Here is a 24397-nt window from a genome sequence, read left to right on the forward strand (position 1 = left end):
CAAAAAGAATGAAAGTTGCCATTTGCAACTAAGTGGATGGAACTTATATATATATATATATATATATATATATATATATATATATTACTGAGCTATCAAAAAGAATGAAAGTTGCCATTTGCAACTAAGTGGATGGAACTAGAGGGTATTATGCTAAGCAAAATTAGTCAGTCAGAGAAAGACAGATATCACATGACTTCACTCATATGAGGACTTTAAGATATAAAATAGATGAACATAAGGGAAGGGAAGCAAAAATAATATAAAAACAGGGAGGGGCACAAAACATAAAAGACTCTTAAATATGGAGAACAGAGGGTTACTGGAGGGGTTGTGGGGGGAGGGGGGCTAAATGGGTAAGGGGCGTTAAGGAATCTACTCCTGAAATCATTGCTGCACTATATGCTAACTTGGATGTAAATTAAAAAATAAGTTGAAAAAAAATAATTTTTAAATACATCATTATTTAAAGCCTCCTGTTCTGATAAAGAAGATATGGTATATACACAGTGGAATATCATGCCATAAAGAAAAATGAAATCTTGCCATTTGCAATGACATGGATGGACCTAGAGTGTATCATGCTAAGTGAAATAAGTCAGTCAGAGGAAGACAAATACCATATGATTTTACTCATATATGGAATTTACAAAACAAAACAAGTGAACAAAGGAAAAAAGAGACAGACAAACAGACTCTTAAACACATTGATGATTACCAGAGGGGAGGGTGGTGGGAGGATGGGTAAAAAAGGTGAAGAAGAGTAAAGAGTATACTTATGACGATGAGCTATAGAATTCTCAAATCACTATATTGTACACCAGAAACTAATACAACCCTGTATGTTAATTATACTGGAATTAAAATTAAAAAAAAAAAGCATTCCCTTTCAGCCTCAAAAGTGCCCCAGTTTACTTAAATGTAAGACTTAAAACTACAAAACTCCTAGAAGAAAACACAGGGAAAAAGCTTCATTCACAGTTTCTCAAATTTTGCAATGATTTGGACATGACACCCAAGGCACTGGCAAGAAAAGAAAAAATAGAAAAACTGAACTGCATGAAAATTTGAAGATTTGGTACATCAAAGACACTGTTGGCAAGTGAAAAGGTAACCCACAAAAATGGGAGAAAATATTTACAAATCATGTATGTGATAAGGGATTAAGATCCAGAATATATAGAGAATTCCTAAAACTCAACTCAACTCAAAAAAAAAAAAAAAATGGGCAAAGGACTTGAATAGAAATTTCTCCAGAAAAGTTATGTAAATGGTCAAAATACGCATTAAAAAAATGCTCAACACTACTGATCATTAGGAAAATGCAAATCGAAACCACAAGGAGATACCACCTCACACCAGTCAGAATGGCTACTATCAAAAAAAAAAAAAAAAACAAAAATAGCAAATGTTGGCGAGGATGTGGAGAAATTGGAACCCTTGTGCACCATTGGTAGGAACGTAAAATGAGGCAACTACCATGGAAAATAGTATTGGTAGTTCCTCAAAAAATTAAAAATAGAATTAAAAGCGGTGCCTGGGTGGCTCAGTTGGTTAAGCGTCCGACTTTGGCTCAGGTCATGATCTTGGGGTCCGTGAGTTCGAGCCCCACATCGGGCTCTGTGCTGACAGCCAGAGCTTGGAGCCTGCTTCGATTCTGTATTTCCCTCGCTCTCTGCCCCTCCCCCACTCTCACGCTGTCACTGTCTCTCTCTCTCTGTCTTTCTCTCTCTCTCTCTCTCAAAAACAAATAAACATTAAAAAATTTTTTTTTTAAATAGAATTACCCCAGGATCCAGCAATTTGACTTCTGGTATATACCCAAAAGAATTGACATCAGGGCCTGGAAGAGAGATTTGTACACCTGTGTTCATAGTAGGGTTATTTAAAATAGCTAAAACATGGAAGCAACCCATGTGTCCATCAGTGTATGACTCGATAAGCAAAATGTGGTATTTTCATACAATGGAATATCATCCAACCTAAAAAAAGGAAGGAAATTCTGGCACGGCTACAACTGGATGAACCCAGAGGACATGATGCTAAGTGAAATAAGTCGATCACAAAAAGACAAATACTCTGTGATCCCACATATGTGAGATACATGAGATATGAGTTGTCAGAACTATAGAAACAAAGTAGAATGGTGGCAGCTGGGGGCCGAGGAGATTAGGGGTAATGAGGGAATTACTGTTTCATGGGTACAGAATTTCAGTTGTATGAGATGACAAGAGTTCTAGGGATGGAGGGTGATGATGGTTGTACAACATCATGAATGTATTTTTTTTAAGTTTATTTATTTATTTTTAAAAAAAATTTTTTTTTCAACGTTTTTATTTATTTTTGGGACAGAGAGAGACAGAGCATGAACGGGGGAGGGGCAGAGAGAGAGGGAGACACAGAATCGGAAACAGGCTCCAGGCTCCGAGCCATCAGCCCAGAGCCTGATGCGGGGCTCGAACTCACGGACCGCGAGATCGTGACCTGGCTGAAGTCGGACGCTTAACCGACTGCGCCACCCAGGCGCCCCTATTTATTTATTTTGAGAGAGAGAGTACATGCAAGTAAGGAAGGGACAGAGATAGAGGGAGAGAGAGAGAATCCCAAGCAGGCTCTGCACTGTCAGCACAGAGCCCAATGTGAGGCCCGAATTCACGAACCTTGAGATCATGGGGTTCACACACTTAACTGACTAGCTGAAGTCAGACACTTAACCGACTGAGCCACCCAGGTGGCCCGTCATGAATGTGTTTAAAATCACTGAAATGTACATTCAAAAATGCTTAAGATGATAAAATCTATGTTATATGTATTTTATCACAATAAAAATGTTTTTAAGGGTCCCAGTTTGGACACTTTAGCCCACAGGCCTGATAATTCAACGTAAGATTGCCCTTGAGAAGTTGAATTCAAACAGATATTCAGAGAATTCAGGCAGAGATAGTACAGGTGGTTCCAGACTAGCCTTCAGCACAGCCTCTAGTCACCCTCCATGCATCTTCCCTTCCTCCATACACTGGACATCAGAGCCGTGAGCCCCAAGCCAGATATGCCCCAATGACTATCAAGGGCATGCCCACCATCCCACACTGTCAATAGGTCAAAGTCCCAAGTCAACCAATAGCTCAAGGGACTTGGGTTCTTCTGAACAGATCCATCCATCACTGTAATTCTTCTCTCTTCTTCCACCGTCATATCCCTCCTTCCCTTAAATGCCCTCATTTCACAAGTGAGGACCATGATGTCCAGAAGGGGCAGAAGCTGAACCAATGGCATTGCCAAGATAACCAGAGAGCCAGGGGTCAGCCTACCCTTCTAACTTCAGGAGAGTCCCTGCTTTGGGGTGAGAGGCAGGAATCTTGGCTCGGATTCCACTGCTTGAGCTTTCAACGGGCTGCTCACTCCAGAGGAGGGTCACTGTGACCACCAGGACGGCAGTCCACACAGCACCAGACCACACCTCCAGGGGGAGTTATGAGTATTGTCTGTGGTTCCCTAGCCCCTCCAGACCGCAGTGCACCACTCTATGCCCGGGGTGAAGTGCTCTCAAACACCGGAAACTCTCCTTTTTAGGATCTCAACTCTCCTACCCCAAGAAAACCCACCATCTCCATGATCAACCAGACTACTCCAGGGCTGGGAAGTCCCTTCCACAGTCTGATAAAGCCATGAATCGCTCCATGACAAGCTGGATCACCGTGGTAATTCCAGAGTTCTTTTTTTGTTTTTGTTTTTGTTTTTAATCCATACTCACTAGTTTTCTGACTCAAATCCACTCACTAGGATGGGTAAGAAGTTTTGTACTGGTCAGGCCAGAGTCCCCAGAAGCAGAGCCTGAGACAGGGTTTATCGAGAGAGGGTCTCAGGAGAAGGGGAACAGGTGAAGCAGGATGGGGCAGAGGAGGAGCTGAGTATGGATGGTTTGGACAGGCCCAAGCTCTGCCTGACCCCACAGGAGCACTGGTGCAAGAAATGCACCAGACTCGGCCCCCCTGAAGGCAAGGAAGCAGACTATTTTTTTAACCCCTGTACTGGTTGGTCTTTGGCCCTAAACAGCCTCTGCGGGCGGTGGGAGATGTGTAACTCCCTAAGCAAAGTAGTTCCCACTGGTGTAAGGCATTCTCCAGAGAAGGCTGTGAGCCATCAGAACCACATTTACAGAGGCTGCGTTGGAGGGTCTGATGAAGGGGACCTGGCTGGGCGCCACATCACCCAGGGCAGCTGACTGCCAAGGCCCCTGCCCCTGCGGATCACCAGATCCCTGGGACCTCCAGCTCCCATGGATGGAGTAAAAGTTTAAGCCTGAGGGGGGTTCACTTCTGGTCTTCACAGATGCCAACTGGCCTTGCCCCACCCTGAGGCCAACCCACTGCTTCAGATGCCAGGAAGTCAACACTTCCCTGTCCTGACCCTCAAAGCAAAGTCTCCACCCTCCCTGTTCTTGGACAATCCAGTTTCATCCAGTTTCCTCTGAGAGTATGCTCAGAGGTGTCTGAAAGGCAGCCCAACACCCCAGGCAGCCTCCCACTCTGGAATACAAAGAGGCTGTTGACTCCTCCCTGGCACTAAGGAGCACCCAGACCTTGGAAGGAGGTTCCTAGGAGGGTGGGTTTGCCTCTCCTCCCTTCCAATTGGGCCTTTGGCAGCAAGAAAACAACTCATCCTGTGACACACCTAGATCACTCCTGCTCCTTCCAGCCATTTCCCTCTGGTTCCAAGGAAAAGCAGTTATACAACTTCAGGCTTTGTGTGGGTGTGAATGGGTGGGGCTGGTCAGCACATCACCCTTGGGGGCAGAATGTGTGCCCTTTGCTCAGCAAGGGTACTCCAGGCCTCAGCCCATAGCCCTGAGAGGACAGGGGCTGGTTCCTCTCCAACATACCGGCCACATGGCCACACCTCCCCAGGGCAGAAGGTGATGGTGTTCCAGGTGCTGAGGGGCCTGGCCACCTCCACAGAAAGGGCTTAGCCATCCTCCAGGGCGGCGAGGTTTTGTGGGACTCTGAGTTCACCTATAGTTTAAGCGATAGCTCTCCATCAACCAGAACATTCGATTCCCAAGAACTTCAGCAGTCAGCAGGGAGGACATTCTTGTGGGAGTCAGGGGCTTCTTGGTGTCTCCTGGGCCCCTGGGCCTCTAGAGAGGCTATCAGAAGAGGGAAAAGAACCCCACGTTCTAGTCTAGCCCACTCTGTGTACTTGGGGAACTTCTGAGTTCTCTCTGGGTTTCGGCTTCCTCAGGGGTGGGCAGACAATCTCTTGGGCTGTTCATTTAGGGACTGCCTCTTGGCTCTACTGGGTCTGCCATCTGTTGGCTCCCCAAGCATCCCCGGCTCTGCCCTCTGCCTCCACAGAGTGGGGTCTGGGAGGGTTGAATCCTCCTCCAAACCACCAGGGGTCTTCCTGGGGCCTGAAGCACCCTGCCATCCCCAAAGCGTAGACACCTTGTAATTCCCAGAAGGTAACCGTGCTGCTCAGTCCTAGGGCCACCTAGATCTCTTGGCCACATCTCATTCCCCAGAATGGTACAAAGAGGCAAAGTACACAAGAGGGCCTTAGGGCCATGATATCACATAGCAGGAGTGAGAGCAGGGACTATGGGAATGTTCAGCCTGGTTCATTATGTGACCCTCCCCAGGACTCTTCCCCTTCCTAGCCTCAGTTTCCTCCCCAGTAAAATGGGCACAAGCATACAAGAGCTCAGGGCCTGGCCCAGACTCCCCTTACCACCTGTTCAGTTATGCTCCCTGCCCTAGCAGGCCCCTGCTCTGTCACCCTCTACTTATTCTCATGCCACAGGGCAAACTGGGCGAGCTGACCCCTTCTTACAGGGAATTCCTGGATCAAGCCCAGACACAGCCCTTACCTACAAAGGCCTGGTCCAACAGGAATTGTGCACACCTCTTTCTGAGAGTCAGAAGGGGGAAAGGGACTGAACAGTCCCTGAATAACTTGCAGTTCTCCTAGATAAGTAGAGAGGCTCTGCTGAGTATGAAAAACAAACCTCCGCTGTCAGCGGTTACCTCCAGCCCCCAGTACATTTAGCAGCCACTATATTTCATAGACGGAACACAATCTCAATAGCTTTGGATGCACTGTTTCTGAAAATATTGGTGCTGGTTTCTGAAAATGAATTGATCAATTTTCATTGGTAGGCCTAAACATAAACAAACAAAACAAAACAAAACAAAACAAAACAAAACAAAACCCAGCCCCTTTCTAGTATGTTATCAGAGCTCTGTTCTCAAGCCTGGCCTGAGACCAAGCCCCAACCCTGACCCAGACTCAGCCCTGACCTTGTAGAGGCCAGGACCCTAAAAGAAATCTGAGCCCATCAGGACAGAAGTAGTTACACAAATCATGTGCAACCACAACATTACACATGGCCACAGAACAAGTGTCAGGTTAAACATACGAACTGAGAATTCTAGGCAGGGAAAAACTCAATGGGCTGGACCGTCTTAGTCATTTCGGTACCCCCAGAATCCAGCCCAGATGCTGGCATGGAGTAGGTGCTCAGGAAACATTGGGAGGGAGGGAGCAAGCTGGACCTTGAAATGCAGAGAGCCTTCCAGACAGAAGAAGCAGCATGAGCGGAGATAGAGAGTTAGAGCCTGTGGCAGACAAGTGGACCACGAGATCCTTGCCTCCTGGGGTTGACACTTTGTGTGATCCCCTCCCCTGAGTGTGGGTGGGACCTGTGACTTGCATCTAACTGACAGCATACAGGAGAGATGAGGGAAGGTGTGCGAGTGTGTGATGTAAGATTGTGGTGCCCGTCTTGGCAGTGTCTCTCTCCCTGGCTTTGAGGGAGCAAGCGGCCATGTTGGGGAACGCCACATGGCAAGGAGCCCAGACAGCCTCTAGGAACTGAGCAGCCCGCCAGGGCCCCCAGCAGCAAGCAGGAAAATGAGGCCCTTTGTCCCAAGCTACAAGACACTTAACTCTGTCAACAGCTATGCGAACTAAATCCTGGTGGCAGCTCCATGAGACTCTGAGGTAGTGAGGTCGTGGACCCAGCAGAACCATGCCATAGACCCCCGAGCCACAGGAAAGTGTGAGGTAATAAATGTTCGTTGTTTTCAGCTGCTAAGTGTGTGGTCATTTGTCACACAACAACAGACGAGGAAGAGAGGGCTGCGCTAGGAGGTCTTGACAGACCTCCCTTCTGGTCACTGGGATAGTTGAGGGTGGCTAGCACGCGACAAAATATTGAGCAGCAGGGGACTGGGGGGAGGGAAGCGTGAAGCAGGTGATAACGGCTACCTTTTACTGAGCACATACTATGTGCCAAGCACTATGCTAAGTGCTTTACATGTGCAAAGTCCTTTAAGCCTCACACACTCCAGGAGGTGGGGACTATAACTGTCCCCATTTTACAGATGAGGAAACTGAGGTACAGAGAAGTTAAGCACTTTGCCCAAAGTCGCACCCCTGATCAGTGGTAGAGCTGGAACTCAAGCCAAGAAGCCTTACCACCTTGCTTCGCCCCAATACCCACCCTCCGTTTTAAAAGGCAAAAGATTTACGCGATCTGAAGGGAAACCAGAGCATGCCCCCCCTCCATGTTAAAGCATTTTGCCACATGACTTCAAGAGTGAGGGAGCCGGATGTCAGCCTGAGGAACTGTGTTCTTTGGGCAGTAGGAGCCCTTGACTGGGGAGACAGGGGAGTGGCAAAATCTGCTTTATGTGTTGGAAAGCCTTCCCTGTCCGGGCAGCAGGGAGGGTGGGGAGGCAGGCCGTGGGAAGACTTGGAGGCTGGGGCAGTTTGTGGAGGAAGGAGGCGTCAGAGGGAACGTCCAGAGCCAGGCACCTGCGCATGGGCTGGAGAGCAGACGAGAGACGGAGTGAAGGTGCTGACAAAAAGCCGCCCAGGCTAGGGGTGCCTAGGTGGCTCGGTCAGTTACGCGGCCGACTTTGGCTCAGGGCATGATCTCGCAGTTCCTGAGTTTGAGCCCCGTGTTGGGCTCAGAGCCTGGAGCCTGCCTCAGATTCTATATCTGCCCCTCCCCAGCTCAGGCTCTGTCTCTTTCTCTCAAAAACACATTAAAAAAAAAAATTTTTTTTAAGCCACCTAAGCCAGCAAGCATCTCTAGGCTCAGGACTGGATTGAGGTGATCCAGTTGGACCCTGAGCCTGTCACCTCCCCTTTTCTGCTCTGTAGTCCTATAGCCTGTTCCGCCTCCTCTCGGGGGCTGAGGCTGATGGGCTGGGCCTCCTGTCCACAGCCCCTAGCCAGTCTCTGGGCATGCCTTTCCCTCCTCCTCCAAGGGCTCCTGGGAAGTGAATGCAAGGGTGCGCTTGGGGCGGGGGGGGGGGGGGGGCGTGCTGGCATAACCAGTGTCACCAGGGCACAGACCCCACCCCCACCCCTGGGATTCAGGCTTGGCCTGGATCCCCTTGAGCATCCACCAGAAACGAAACAACATTGGACAGGGACGGGAATGAGCCGGGCTTAGTGAAAAGGCTGCAATTTGTTTTTTCATCTGGTGACTTGCAAACCTCTGAGACATCTGGACCACTCAGCCTCAAAGCAGCTGATCCCACGCTAGCTAATGAGGGCAGTGGCTTCCAGCTGGAGGGCCTGGCAGCTGGCACTTCTGGGTCTAGCTGTCCCGAAGCCAATATGTGCCCTGGTGGCTGGACCGGCTCTCCCAGTGGCGTCCACTGGAGGAAATGCCTGAGGGCTCAGCTTGGTGGAGCTGGGGCCCAGCCTGCCTGTCTGCTCATCTCTGTGCCTGTGCCTGGCAGTGCCTCCCCTCTTACTGTCCTACCTTCCCTGACTCTCCAGCAGCAGCCTCACAGAAACTTGTTGTGTCTCCTGCTGGGGGAATATCCTCCACCACCACTTGGCTTTCACAAGCCAGCATCCCAGTGACATCTCCCTGAATCCCGTCAAAAATGCTCTCTCCTTTACTTAAGGTTCTCCAGCACTCTGGTGACCCTGACGGCATTCCCCTTGCACGATAGTACTATCTTCATGGTCCTTTCCTCCTTGACCAACTCCCTGCCTGTGGCTGGGGCTGACTCCTCAGCTTTGCCCGTGCCCAGAAGCCATGAGGGTCATGATTTGCCTGTGTCCAGAAGCCATGAGGGTCATGATGCCTTGAGGCTAGAGTTTCCATCCTGTCCCCAGGGTCTGGCATTTCCCCTGACCTCAGTAGCTCAACAGCAACCAATCTGAGCAGGGAGATAATCTCCAACAGGGTCCCTGAGGTCTGTGAAAGCAACCCATCTCAGGTGAGGCTCCCTATAGAATAGGGCATCTTGTCCCTGGGTCCATTGACCCCCAAGGAATACATAAACAGAAATCAGAGGGTCCATATATTTGGGTGGGAGAAAATGACAACTTTATTCCCACTAACTTTTTTTTAATGTTTATTCATTTTTAAGGGACAGAGAGAGACAAAGTGTGAGCAGGGGAGGGGCAGAGAGAGAGGGAGACACAGAATCTGAAGCAGGCTCCAGGCTCTGAGCTGTCAGCACAGAGCCCAGTGTGGGACTTGAACTCACAGACCACGAGATCATGACCTGAGCTGAAGTGGGAAGCTTAACCGACTGAGCCAACCGGGTGCCCCATATTCTCACTAACTTTTCACTGAAGTTTAGCATTTTCTTCCACTACGAATGTAGGCAACAAAACACAGTGGTCAAAGCAGGAGCTTTGATTTTGTCAGCAGCAGAAATCCCGGATATTTTCATCTCACATCCCTACTGGTGGAGAGGCCTCAAAATGTCACCTTCTCTCAACCTTGCTCTAAAGTCACTGTAGCAGGGGCACCTGGGTGGCTCAGTCGGTTGAGTTCCCAACTCTTTAGTTTAGCTCAGGTCGTGATCCCACATTCATGGCATCGATGTCCACATCAGGGATTCTCTTGCTTGGTATTCTCTCCCTGCCCCTCCTCCATTTTCTCTCTCTCTCTCTCTCTCTCAAACTCTTTCTCAATAAATAAACATTAAGAAAAGAAATATATCACTATGACATAAATGTGTTTCACTCTTTTGATAACTACGTTTCAACTGATTTCCTTTGCAATCCTTTATGTTTTATTTTTAATGCGTTAAAAACATCATCCGGGGGATCTGGTGGCTCAGTTGGTTAAGTGTCTGATTTTGGCTCAGGTCATGATCTCGAGGTTTGTGAGTTCGAGCCCCGCATGGGGCTCTGTGCTGGCATCTCAGAGCCTGGAGCCTGCTTCAGATTCTGCGTTTCCCTCTCTCTCTGCTCCCCACCCCCACCCCCTGCCAACTTGTCCTCTGTCTCTCTCTGTCTCCCAAAAATAAATAAGAACATTAAAAACAAATTAAAAACAAAACAAAAACAAAAAAAACACATCGCCCTAACCAGAGTCCACGGGCTTCATCAGAAAGTCCATGGCAATGAAAAGACGCAAGCACTGCCATGGAGTGACTCCCAGGGGAGAGGGAAGGGGTGACCTCTAGTCAGGAGGGGTCCTCTTTCAACCCTTACGGACGGGGACCAGGAAGTGCTAGAAACTAATATTCTGGGACAGTTGGCTGGGCATTCCAGACTAGCAGAGGGCTTTATTCCATCTCTTCCTTCTACTTATTTTTAACTTGTATTATGTTATGACTTCTATTCCTGAATGTTTCCATCATGCCCAGCAGGGAGCTTGGCAGAAGAGGATTTCCAGCTGAACGGAGAGGAAGGTGAGAGCCTGAAGGGTAACAGTTTGTGGTACCCTGGATTGGGGTTTGGGGTGATGGCCAGCAGCCCACAGGGCAGCCCTCAGTTTCCCAGTTGGGGGTCTGGGAATGACCAAGCCCGGGGGTTTCCTGGAGATGGTCCATTTGGCTGTCACTCATGGCTAGTGACACAGGGAGGGCCAAGAAGTAAGCCCCAGACAGGAACTAGAGTGAGCCCACAGCACCAGGCCTAAGGAGTCAGGGGCTGACAGCAGGCCTTCAAACTTCACAGCCCAGATCCCTGTGCTCAGGCACTGTGGGTAGGGGGCAGGCAAAATCGGCAAGCTATCTAGGTCAGAGATACTGGAGTGGTCCCCCAACCTGTTCTCTGCTTCTTCTATAGTGGAACAGATGCTTTGGGGGTCCTTCCTCTGATCACAGCCGCAGCTGTGATGGACAGTTCTGTGCAGGGTCTCAGCATCCCCCTTCAAAAGCACAGAGACGTCTCCTTTTACCTGGCTCAGGGCTGTCTCTGAAGTCATGGGGATTGGGGTGGGTACAGCCAGGAAGTGTGGGGAAGTTTATTTCCCAGGTAGGGCCCACGAAGAAATGCCCCAGCTTCCCACCCCCCAGCATGGACCACTCTGGGGGGTCCTTGCTGAGCTGAGCCCCTATCTCCTAAAGCAGATACCTCAATAGCACACCCCTTGCCCTCTTCCTCTAGCCACATAAGATCACCTGCCAAATAAACTATCTGCACCCACATTTCAGCCTGCGATGTTGTGATTTATAATAAGAAATGTGTATTTGGTCTTCATCCCTGGTTCCTGGCACAGAGTCCCTAAAACCCTTGTAATTTCTAAGTGATAAGAGCACTGGAGGCATCTTTTATTCTAATCTTTGGTCTTTGACCCCAGTTCCTGACACAGTAGTACATGCCTTGGGGTTTTCTGGGTGGTAGGAGTGACTTTGGTTCTAGTGAGGCATCTGTGGTGGGCTTCTGCGTGTTTCCTGGGTGGGGGCTGGTCACCAGAAAGATCAAGCCATAATTAGAAGCTTGGAATTTTCAGCCTCGCCCACCATTTTCTTAAGAAGGAGAACCACTGAAAATGGACCTAATGATCTCTCAATCATGCCCATGTGATGAAGTCTCCGTAAGAATGCCAAAAGTACAAGGTCCGGGCAGCTTCCAGGTTTGCAAACACATCCACTTACCGGCAGGGACATCCCCTACACACACGGGGACTCTCACTCTTGCACTTGGGACCTCCCAGATCTTACCCTCCGTCTCTTCATCTCTCTGTCCACCTGAGTCCTTTGTCCTATCCACTAACAAACCGGGGAATGTGTCTCCCTGAGTTCCGTGAGCCGCTCGATCAATTTAATCCAACACAAGGAGGGGCCACGGGAACTCTGAATTTATAGCCGATCGGTAGAAGCACAACCCGGATTGGAACCGAGCCCTCAACCAGTGGGACCTGATGCTGTCTCCAGGTAAAAGTGTCAGAACTGAGTTAAACAGCAGCACAGGCAGTTGGCATCACAGAATTGCTTGGTAGGGAAAACCCCACACACATCTGGTGACTGGAAGTGTCAGAAAGGAAGTGTTCGGTGTGGGTTGTGAAGGGGTCCCACAAAGAGTGGGGAACTGGGGTTTTCCCTACTCACGGGGGGAAGGGGGTGGGGGTGGGTAAAGACTGCCTTTTTTCTATCCTCCGGGCCCGGTTCTGCTTTTAAGGAGACCCAAACTGAGACAGGCGGTAACAGAATTTTGAACCTGGGCACGTGCTTGCCCCCGATCAAGGCCACAATCCCCAGCTTTGAGCTATAGCTGCGTGTGACCATGACTGAGTTTCGGCGAATGACAATCCCACAGAAAGCCAGCAGACATATCCTGTGCTACCTCCGGGTCCCTCTGTCACTAGGAAGGTGCGCCCTCTCCCTCCCACTAACTGGAAAGCAGAAGTGGTGGTGAGCCACCGTGGGCCATGTGGGCAAGGATTTTCGCACACCATCGCGTAGTCCCCTTCCACACTAAATCAGGAGCAGCCCGTGTGACCAATAGAATACGGCAAAAGGGACACAGGGGGTGACTTCCAAGACTCGTTAGAAGAGGCATTGTAGCTTCATCGGTATCTTGGACCCCTCACCCTGGGGGACGTGAGACTCTGTGCCGTAGGACCCTCAGGCAGCCCTGTGGACAGGTCTGCGGGAGAGGTGACTGCGGCCCTTGGCTGACATCTGGCTGCCACCCCATGACTCATCTCATGCCAGAGCTGTCCAGCCAAGTCACTCCTAAATTCCTGACCCGCAGAAACCACGAGAGACGACACATGATTGACTTAAGCCAGCAAGTTAAAGGGTAATTTGTGACAAAACATTAGCTAACTGTTATGGGTTGAATCGCACCCCCCAAAATTCGTATGTTAAAGTCCTACCCACCCCCAATACCTCAGAATCTCATGGTATTTGGAGATAGGGTCCTTATAGCGGTAATCACGTTAAAATGAGGTCACTGGGGCAGGCCCTAAGCCAACGTGATTGGCATGCTTATAAAAGAGGCAATTTGGAGAGACACACAGGCACACAGGGAGAGCACCATGTGAAGACAAAGGCAGGGACTGGGCTGATGCTTCTACAAGCCAAGCATTGCCAAAGGTTGCCAGCTACCACCAGAAGACATGGAACAGATTCCCTCTTTCAGCCTCAGAAGACACTGACCCCCACGACACCTCGACCTCACGCTTCAAGCTCCCAGATCAGTGAGATGATAAGTTTTTGTTATTAAAACTATCTAATTTGTGGTCCTGTGTTAACAGTAGCCTCGCAAACGAATGCCATGACTGATCGGGGAAGAGTTAAGGGATTGCAGGGCAGCAGAATGGAAGGTTCCTGGGCCCTTCACATCTCAGTGAGGACCCCCAGACCAGCTCAGGCTTCTATGTACCGAAGAAAGAAACTTCTCTCTTATTTAAGCCGCTGGTCTCTACCACATGCAGCTGAAGCTATATCCTAACTAATATAGCATCTAAAACTTCCTCCTCACATGTACTTCCCTCTCCCCAGCATTCATATGGAAATGATTCCCCCCAAATAAATAAATGGAGACCTGCACTATCATCGATGTAGAAACTGCCGTCCTTCCACATGGAGACTCTCAGCATTTCTTCCACGTGACGAGCAGGTGGGCTTGGGCTGGAGGAGACACAGAAAGCCAGCTCCCCACTCTCCCTGTGAAAGAGCGACAAGTCCTGGCAGGACTGAGGGAGAAGCACTGGGGACTGCTGACCCTACTCGCGGACGCAGCACAGCATCTCCCTGTCAAAGAAGAAAACGTACCAGATGCAGGAGAGGCCGCACAGATCAGGAGCAGAGGCCAATATGAAGATTCAAAGGCAATGCGTCTCTCTGTCAGAGCTAAAACAAGCCACAGGCACTTTCTCACTCCTCCCCAAGGCAGGCTTTTGCACTGTGCTCTCCCTGAGCAACACGGGCACTGGGGAAGATGAGGTTGTACTACCAGAATTCTTGCTGATTCGTGTGACGGAAAGCCAGCATACCGTGGCTTAAGTAAAGAAGGGTTATAGCTTAAAAACTGAAAAGTCCATGGCGAGACGGGCTTTAGGTACAGCTGGATCCAGGGACTCAAACAATGCCATCAGAAATCTATCCCTCACCATCTCTTGGATCTGATTTTGTATGTACTGGCTCAAAACTCAAGCAGGTAAATAAGGCTACAACAGCGGCAGGCTTATATTTTCCTGGCGCGATAGCAAAAAAGCTCCCTTCTTTCCCGAAGTTCTGGCAGAGGCGCCAGGGCTGATGTTCAATGGTTCAGCCTGGGCCATGTGACTATCGTCTTGGCTCTCATTGCCAAGTCTGGGACAGGTACCCACCACTGGAGCCAGAATGGAGGTTGAGCCCCACCCAACTGCTGCACCACATAGGCCAAGAGCAGGGGAGCTGTGGTTTCCACCCCAGCAATCAAGCCACTTGCTGTTACCAGCAAGCCACTGGGTGATGATGGCCATGTTCTACGTGGATGTTGTTTCACACTGACAGGAGGACTGAGGAAACAACTCCAATAGCTGAGTGGCCAGCCTGTGCCAGGCTAGAACATCTTGGCCACAGTAAAACACAGCCAGCTCATCCATGTGGAGGGGAGACCAAGACCCCATCCCAATTCTGGCCCCAGATTAACTGAGTTGGCACTTCCCCTGGACCAAGGGTGGGACATTTCTTTAATGCACACAGTTCTGTACCTTCCTGGGGCAGAACGCCCTTTAATGGTTCTCAGGTGGTGCCCAGTTATCCTCAAATGGGGTCTTGGCTCTAGCCAGCAAGGCCTCCGCTCTCTGGCTCCTTCCTGTTCCCCCACTGTGGGTCACACACACACACACACACACACACACACACACTCACACACACACACACACACACACTCCTCCATCACCAGTCCAAGACCATCCCTCCCTGGTCCTCCATACCCTTCAGTGTATGGTCCCCACTGAGCCCCTCCTTCTGGTCTGCAGCACCCTAAGAGCCTAAGCCCAGCCTGCAACCCCCACTTACACTCTAACTCATCCCTACAGAGGATCCTGGTCTCCCCAACTACCCTGGGAGCTCCCAGGGGCCGGGCCTCCTCCTTGCTTCCTCTCCCCAACCAGATCCTCCCCTTTCAAGGCAGAGGATAGACAGATTGCATCTACCCCAAGGGGAGACAAATAATCTCATATCTGGAGGCACTACGAAGCAAGAGAGCTAACAGTCAAACCAGGGTGACTTCCCAGAGGCGGCAGTGGGTGTTTACTTGGGCTGCAACAGAGTTACTGAAGCTATCTGGGCCCCTGACCCATCCCAGGGAAGAAGAGACCTAGGGGCAGACACAACTGGCAAGTGACTTGGGCCTGGGCTGGATCCAGGATAAGGAGGAAGTGAGAGAGGACTGCGTGGCTGAGGCTATTTTTACCTAGACCTGTGCAAATAGAGGCGTGGGCTGGTCCGGCCAGTTCTTCCCCTTCCCTGATGCTTGGCAGCTCCCCCTGGGTTGGGAGACAGAGAGGAGGGATGGGTACAGGGAAAGCAGATGTGAGAACTGCCCCCAGGGGCACAGAGGCTCCCAGCTTTGAGGCCCGGGCCCTCATCTAGGGCCTGTGGACTCAGAAACTAACAGTCTGCCTCCCAATAACCAGCCACACACTCCCACTCCCCATGGCAAGCAGTGTGGATTGCGGCTGGAATCAAAGCCAAGGGTCAGCCTGGGGTCAGAAATTAGGTTGAGCTGAGGCCTGTAATTAGAGTTAGACATCATCCTGGGGTCATGGGTCACTCTGGGCTGGGGCCCATGATCAGTATCAAAGGTTAGTTTGGGTCAAGACCCATGATAAGGTGAGAGGTCAGACTGGGGTCAGGGATCAGTCTGCAGTCATGGTTAATTCTGGGTGGAGGCCCAGGTTCGTGGTTAGGGATCAGCCTGTAGTCAAGGGTCAGATCTGGCCTAGAGTCAGGAACAGGTCTAAGCAGGAAAGGCCTAGAGGAGCTCCATTTCTCTTACTTACCAACTTTCACTGACACCCACCCTGGGCCTATCATCCCAAGCAGAGGCCCCAGAAATCTTCCCAGAGGGGGCGACTGACATCAATTCAAGCCCAAAAGCAGGACAAAGTCACCCCTGGGCAATGTGTGGAGGAAACCATTCCTGGCAGAAGGAACAGCCCAGGCAAAGGCATGGAGGCATGAAAAGAATGGTGTTCTGGAAAGTTTGGGTGCGATGGGACCAGCCTCCAAGGCCAGGCTAAGGAGGGGGAAGAGAGGCTTCCCTTAGAGCCGTAAGAGGGCCACATTAGAAACCTGAGACACAGGGGCGCCTGGGTGGCTCAGTCAGTTAAGAGTCAGACTCTTGGTTTTGGCTCAGGTCGTGATTTCACAGCTCATGGGTTCAAGCCCTGCATCGGTTCCCGCGATGACAGTGCACAGACCCTGCTTGGGATTCTCTTCCTCCCTCTCTCTCTCTCTCTCTCTCTCTCTGCCCCTCCCCTGCTTGCTCTCTCTGTCTCTCAAAAACAATAAATAAACTTAAAAAAAAAAAAAAAAGAGAGAGGGCAGCAACTGCTATGGGTTTGGGGAAGAATCATTCATTCATTCATTCATTCATTCTGCAAATATGAATAGAAGATTTACTGTTTGCCAGGCACCATTTCAGGGACTTAAGATACGTTGGGAACAAAGCTCCTGAAAATCCCTGCCCTCATGGAGCTTCTGTTCCAGCAGGAGAGAGAGACAACAAAATGTAATAAAGTAGATTCACAGATAATTAAAGGGCATGGCAGCTGAGAAGGTGGAAAGTGCATGGGGGAAAGTGTAGACCGGGTGAGGGGCCCAAGAGTTGGAGTGGGGGGAGCAGTTTGCAGTATTCAGTACCGATACCTGGGGAAGAGCAGAGGGAACAGCTAGTCCAAAGACCTGAAAGCAAGAGTCGGCCAGCAATGAGTTCTTGGAAAGGAAGGGAGGCCAGTGTGGCAGAAGACGAGAGGGAAAGGATCCATTGGGGCACTCACTCAGGGTCCGCAGGCATTTGAACTGAGGAGTGACAGGATCTCACTTATGTTTTAAAATAATCAGTCTTGGAGAGAGAGGTTAAATAACACCAGAGAGATACAATCAGGAAACTTGGATCATGGGAAGCTAACACACAGGACCAACCCAGTTTCTTCAAAAGAGAGTTTGCAGGTTAAAGAGACATGGAGAACACCTCTGTGTTAACTTCCAGTGTGTAAAGCTGATTTAAACAAACAACTGGGTTTTTTTTTTAAAGCATTTATAAGGCAAAGAATGAAAAAATTTTAAAACTTGAATATTTAACGCTATTAAGGAATGGGGCGTGATAATGCTACGGTGGTCATTTCTTTTCTTTGACTCCTTATCCTTTGGAGATACGTAATGAGATATTTACAGATAAAAATCGCTTCCAAATGATTGAGGTTGGAGTGGGACACAGGGAACGAACTAGGTGACGGGGGAAAAAAGGGAGCTCATTATATTATTTTATCCACATTGTATATTTTGTAGCTCTTCTTAATAAATTAAAAGATAATAGTCATCAACCTGGCTGCTGAGATTGGAGAATGGGGGGCCAGGGAGAAGCCAGGGGTTCCGAGTCAGCTACTGCTGTGAGCAGGTGAGGGATGAAATGAACATGAACTGCTATGGGAAGGGGGGGCGGAGCAGGGAGGGGCTTGCCAGGGACACTTTCCCTGGGGAGACATCCCCCTGGCTCCTGCCTCTGGTTTCCCCTCCCGCCTTGCCCATTCCTTTCTTCTCTCCCTCCCAAATGTCCTTCCTCTGCCCCCTCTCCTCACCCCCGATCTCTCCTTCCTCGACTCTCTTCCTCCCACCTCCCTTCTCCAGCTAGTGTCTCCCTGGCCTGGTTCCTGGCCCTGTGCAGGTGGTCCCTCCCAGCAGGTTTATGGTTTATGGCCACAGTGGGTTGCCAGTCGCCACCCGGCTGCAGCCTCCCAGGCCTGTTCTCCCCATGCTGAGGGCTACCTTCTCTAGGTTTCCTCTGAAGAAGAAAGGCTATTTTGCAAGAGCTACTCTCCCTCCTCAGAACGGTCCCGTCAGCAGTTCTAGCCCCACCTGGCAGAGGTGGAGTGGGGCCCAACTTGGCAAGGAGACCATGACAAGGTTTTTGCCGTCCTCCTCCCTGGAAAGAAGTCTTCTCTTGGGCAGGATCTCTCCCCACCAAGCAGGGTTGAAGCTAGGAGGGAGCTGACCTGCAGGAGGAGGAGAAAGGGAGACTCCCTGGGACTCCCTAAGACTGCCTTGCTTGAGCAGCGCTGAGCTCCCTGCCTGCACCCGCAGGGAGAAGGGGACTGTGATCTGTACGGAGAGGCTGGACCCTGGACGTGAGACCCCTGGCCCCACCAGGATTCTCAGGCCCCAGAGCCTCAGCACCATGAAGACTGGACTAACGAGAGTCTTGGCATCAATCAATGAGACCCAAGGCCGGAAGAGAAGGAAGGGAGTTGCTAATACTTTCCCAGCACAAGCCACTCGGGAACCCAAGAAAGGGGGAAGTTGTGGTTCCCAGTTGCCAATCTGATGTGGTGAGGGTATGAAGTCAGTATTAATTTTAATTCTAAAACAATAAAGACAAGCTGTATTTTTTGGACCTGGGAGTTTGTGAACTGTGAGTCCCACCCACGTGAAAGGGAAGGCAGGGAAGGGAATTGAGGGCTTCTGGCCCCAGTGAGGCCCTGGCCTGGCTGCACCACACTGCAGATTGCAGACCGTGGTCCCTTCCCCGGGGGCTGGGCAGCAGACTACTTCATGGCACGTGGACTGCCGGAAGGGTCTCTGCCCCTCTCACGTGGTACTGGGAACCGGGAAATAGCCTGTTTCCTCAGGAAGCCCCCCGCCCCCCCACATGCCCTGCCCAGAGAAATCAGAGGGCAGAGCCTGGGGTTGATGGTCTGATTTAATAAGATGCATTTAAGGAGTATGGCCATATGCCTGTGGGGACAGTTAGGCTGTAAAGATCCCAAGGGCCTCTTTGCTAGACATCTGTGGCTGAGGACCAGCTGGGGACCAGAAGAGGGACAATAGACAGGCTCTCCCCACCTAGCCTGGGTCCCTTGCTCTGTCTGCCCAATCTTCAACCACAGCCCCAGTCCTGGAGCCACTCTTCAGTCTGGAAGTCACACGGTGGCTGCTGGAAAGGGCCCAGGTCAGACTCTAGGTCCTGTTGATGGGGAAAAGGAAGTCAGCTGGATCTGTATGCTTTCACCCCAGCCCTGCAAGGACCAGGATAATGGTTGTGCCTGACGTTTTCCAGGCCTGGTCTGTGCTCCATCTTCTCTGTCCATGACACCCCAGCTTTGGGCCCATCCCTTTCTGGGAACACCTGGTTTATCAACACCAGCCTCCAGGGTTTTCCCTTCCTGTCTCAGCTCCCACCTGCTCCCACAGAGCAGGCCTCTGCAGAAACACCTGCTGGGCCCAAGCGCCCTCACCTCAGCAGGCAATGGCCGGCAGTGTCCTGTCTGAGGCACATCGGCTGACGACAGACCTGCCCCAACCGTTCCCCACCACAGCAGCCACGCTTTGTCTCCCTCGTCCCAATTTTTGCTCCTATGTTTATGTATGAACACGAATTAAACATTAAATTGAATTATGTATGAAAATAATTCATAAAATCACTTATTTATTAATATCCATTAAGTTATAAAATGGAATTACAGTCTTCTCCACTGGTGCTATCCATGCTTTGTTTTAATATCAGCATTAGGAGACCTCATAAAATATCTTGGAAAACATTCTGTCTTCTCTGCTGCTGTCGAGCAGTTTGATTACATAAAAATCATCTGTTCCTCAAAGGTTTCAGAATTCTCCTATTATAATCCCAAACATCTCGATAGACTGAAAATTCTAATGATATGAACTATTTATCTTACATTTTCCATCTTAATTCTTCATTCACATGGGTAATGGTGATTAATATTCATAATTATTCCTGATATGTGAGTCTATGTTTTTATTAACCATGTATTCTTGTCTCTACCCCTCCCCCATGTATACAATCTTTTACCAAATTGGTGGGGTTTTCTTTGTCTCATTTTTCCCTCCTCTAGCTGCTTAGGACTTACATAGAGAGCTCTCTTTTTTTTTTCAGTTGATACGCTTAAATTTTTAACACACACACTATTCTCTTGTGTTATCGATTATGTTACTTACCCACCCCCACCCCCCAGCCCCGTCTGTTTTGTTCCACCCACATTATCTTCCTTTTCCAGAATCTCTGCTCAAGGTCAGCTACACACTGATTTACAGGAGCACAGGGCCAGAAGGCGGGGAGGCGAGTGTGTAAGTTAGATCTGTGGGGTTAGTCTGAGCTCTCCCTGGGGTGGAAGTGCTCCAACACCCATGGGGGTCCACTGCCCCAGGAGTGAGCTTGGAGAGACAGCCTGGTCCTGTGGTCCTAAGCACCCTCCCTGAGACTCATTCCCTCTCTGCCCCTAGTTACCCAGAACCTTGCCCCTAACTCCGCCTCCCAACACACCCTGGCCAATGCCAGCTGGGAGCAGGTGTGCCCATTCACAAGGACACGCGCTCACATGCCCTAATACATAGACACGCTCACATGTGCACACACACAAAGACGTTGCAGTAGGCATTTGACCAAGAGACTGTGGCTGCTGTTAGAGAGTAAACGGGGGTCCTCCCCTCTAGAGTCTTCCAGAATCACTGCACCATGACCCGTAAGCCAGGTTGCACGATGACAGACTGTTGACCCCCTGGACTCAACTGAGCATTGGGATTTTGAGGAAAGGAGTTCCTTTCTCGAGTCTCCCCTTTCTGTGCCCAGACTGGACCCTCTCCCAGGGTAGGAGACCTAAGTCTCCTCTTCCTGTCTCCCAGAAGAGGAGCTCTCCCTCTCCCTTCAGTTTCCATGCCTCAGTTTCCCCTCTGTGGTAGCCTTAGGCATGCATCACTTGGACCTCCCCTCAAGAAAGAACTTGCCACTTGGCTGTGAGGAATGCAGTGAGCTGACAGCCTCTAGACGTAGCACCTTCAGGATCTTTTGAGCTGAGGGCCCGCTCTTCCCAGATAGCCCCCAGCCATTGACCGAGCACAGTGAAGTTCCTAAGGCATCTGTGTGCCGTCTTTGCTCTGGAGCTCCCTGCTAGGTTGGCTGAGGCTCTGTCTGATCTGGCTCTCTCCCTCTTTGTCTTTCACAGGCTTCCCCTGCCATCCCATAAACTTCCACAGTCCTCATTCCATCTTAGCATCTGCTCACAAGAGGACCTGAATCGACACACCTAAAGTTGGCACCATCCCCTCTGTTCCCTCTAAGCCCTGGCCTCCAGGACAAAGGGATGGGATGGTGTAGGCCATTTCAGAACCGGTTCCTAGGCTTCATTTCCCCACCTGTCAAGTCAGGACAATTCCTCCTCCATCACCTGTACTCCAATGAACTTTGTTTTTTTCCTAAGTGCAGCTATAGCACCACCAGAAATTTCCCCAGCACCCGGCTCAAGCAGTGCTAGGCTCCCCTGGAGGGGCAGCCTGTGTCTGAGCCACTGTGACATCCACAGGGCCCATCGCTGGCCAGCACCAGTGTAGGTAGGTAATACATGCGGGATGAAGGAACGCTATTTGCTGCCTGCTGTTAGAGAAGGGATGGAGGGTACATTGCTTCTTTAAATACCTGTCTGGACCCCTCTCGCCCTCCAAATCACAGTCTGGAGTTAAAATGTGTCTCTCACAGGAAGGCCCAAAGAATCCTAGAGCGACTGCATCCACATAGCAATGTGGATGGCTCTGGAAGGGCAATCCTGGAGCCGTGACTCCCCAGGCCAGATCCCTGCCTGGCCCCCACCGTGCAGGCCAAAACTGGTCCCCAGGCACCGTTCCCATTCTGCTGCAGAATCGCACGACCAGTGGGTTCCTGAGCTGGGAGCCTTGAAGCAGTGAGTGCACGACTAAGGGACATGGAGAAGGACTGGGGGAGGCCAGGGTGGCACCCACTGCAGGAACGAGGCAGGCAGCCAGGAAGCCAGGCAGGCTCCAAATGAGTAACTGCAGACTCTTTCCTGCCGTGCCTGTCATCACGGGGAAAAGCAAGTGACTGCCTCTTTCTCTTTCCCCCCATCTTCTGCACCCCTGTGATTTCCGGCAGCGGCAGCCGGATGGGTGCTGAGGGGGGAGGGGGGGCGGGAAGGATTGGGCTACAGACTGGGGACAGATTCCAGGAATCCAGGAAGGGACACCTCCGAACAGAATACACCAGGGAGGAATTGTTCCCCCCAAAAGGACATGGGGGAACAGGGAGCAGAGGGTGGCTGTGGCCCACTCCCCAAGCCTGGACTGGTGAGGCAAAGGCCACCTCCAGACGGGGAAGAGAGACCCCAGTTACTGCTTCCCAAGCCCTCAGGTAGCCTGCTCCTGCCCCTCAACTTCTGATATCCGCCCCACACCCCTCCCAGCCTTCCCAGATAAGGGGACAGGTGAAAGGCTGGCTTCCCCATAAGATCCTTTAGGACTCTCAGGTGATGGCCCCTGTGCCTCAGAACACAGAACTGAACAAACAGGAACAGTTAGTAAAAACACGGTCACACCTAACCTTGGCTGAATTTTTAAAGTTTTTGTTTGTCTTTGCTTTTTTCTGTTTTCTGCTCCTTCTTCCACTTCTGAATTTGTTTTGTGCCTTCTGACAAGTAAGGAAGGGTGGGTCCCCCGGGGGAACAATTTTGAAAGAACAAAGGAGTAATTTTCATTGCAAAGAATCTGCAGGGAAACGATTCTCCCTTAGTCACCTGCTTCCTTCCTGGGAGCCTGAGGAGCAGGGAGGAGGCCCTGCCAATTACCCTTAATGCCTCAAGCCTGCCCAGGCCGCTAAAGAGAAAGGTTCTTGTGGACCACCCTCCAGAGCCGGGGGAAAGAAAGCACATTCCCAGCTGGGAGCCTTGATTCCCTGTCTCCTCTCCTCCCACCAGCCACCTGACGGGCCTGAGTGTCAGGTGGCGAAGTGGGGTCTGGCTCCCTCCTATTCCCCAGTCCTCACCACCTTCCTCTCAGTGCATTCTCAAGTAGCCAAGATTCCTGTCCTCAGAGAGAGCAGAACTTGAAAAGACCGAGAGACAAGCTTTAATGGTGGGACTTCAGTATCCTGCAGTTTGCTAGGTGGTGTGTGTGTGTGTGTGTGTGTGTGTGTGTGTGTGTGTGTTGAATGGGCAAAGGTTTATGAGAGCCAAAGCCCATGGATTTGTCGTTCACATCAGGCACTCCTAGGACACTGTGCCAGCAGAGCACTCCCCAGAACTGGGACCCAATTCCACTGTCCCGCTGGAGAACTGAGACTTGAGAAAGGGTGCTGTCAGGGTCACAAGGGGAGTCAAGGACTCCTGGCTCCTGAGCCAAACCTGGCCCCCAGAAATGGAGATGGCAGAGGAGAAGCCTGGAGATTCTTCAAACACATCATCCATCGAAAGGCTGGGTCCAAACCCCAGAATAGCCAGGTCAGAGGCATCTCCACAGTGCCGGTATCTGGGGAAGGGCTGCTGTCCAGGCTCATCTGGAAGGAGGGAGAAATTGTGGGGAGTACAATAGCTCTCCAGGTCCCTCTCCATCAGGAGGTGCTGCTGTCTTATCTACCTCTGTGTGCAGCACAGAGCCTGGCACACAGCAAGGGAGAGAGAGAGAGGGAGAGAAGGAGGGAAGCAAATGCTAGCACCCCAAATAAGCCTAAGTCGAGGAGGGCCTGGGAGCTCATTCCTTCCAGGCTTTTGCCTGACTCCCCATAACTTCATCCCCCACCCCAGAAAGCCAGGGGCCGAGTTTCCCACGCTGTAAGAAGGGAAGCCTCGTTGGGTCTGCAGGGAACTCTGACGCACCTGCTAGTCAACCAGCGCCTGGAGTTGGGCCTCCTTCAAACAGCCTCGCCTCAGGCTGGGCGCCCAGGGACGCACCAACCCTCTCTGCCTCTTCACTGAACAGGCATCCCCTTATCAATACCCGCCGTCCACCTTATCTCTGCCGCCGCCGCCTTCAGCCTCGATCACAACGTCTCCAGCCCTCGGAAAGAGGACAAGGAGGCCACCCGCTCTTGGTCTACAAGAAGACCTCCCGGGGCGCGGCGCCAGTGTACCTGAGCCTCATTCTAGGGACGAGTAAAACTGAGCCTGAGGACGCGCAGTGGACGCAGGCTGATCCGTTGTCACCCAGAGGCCGACCGACTCGCCCGGTCTTGG

The 24397-nt window shown here is 50.9% G+C and overlaps 1 long non-coding RNA gene across 1 annotated transcript; it reads right to left on the reverse strand.

The window, feature by feature from the left end:
* Positions 1-23277: 23277 nt before the first annotated feature.
* On the reverse strand, positions 23278-24104 carry LOC115524238. Its single transcript, XR_003971987.1, has 2 exons — positions 24041-24104; positions 23278-23721 (listed from the first exon to the last, which is right to left on the reverse strand). It is a non-coding gene; the product is annotated as an uncharacterized LOC115524238 (long non-coding RNA).
* Positions 24105-24397: the final 293 nt, after the last annotated feature.

Source organism: Lynx canadensis, chromosome C2, assembly GCF_007474595.2.
Source record: "Lynx canadensis isolate LIC74 chromosome C2, mLynCan4.pri.v2, whole genome shotgun sequence".
Lineage (NCBI taxonomy): Eukaryota > Metazoa > Chordata > Mammalia > Carnivora > Felidae > Lynx > Lynx canadensis.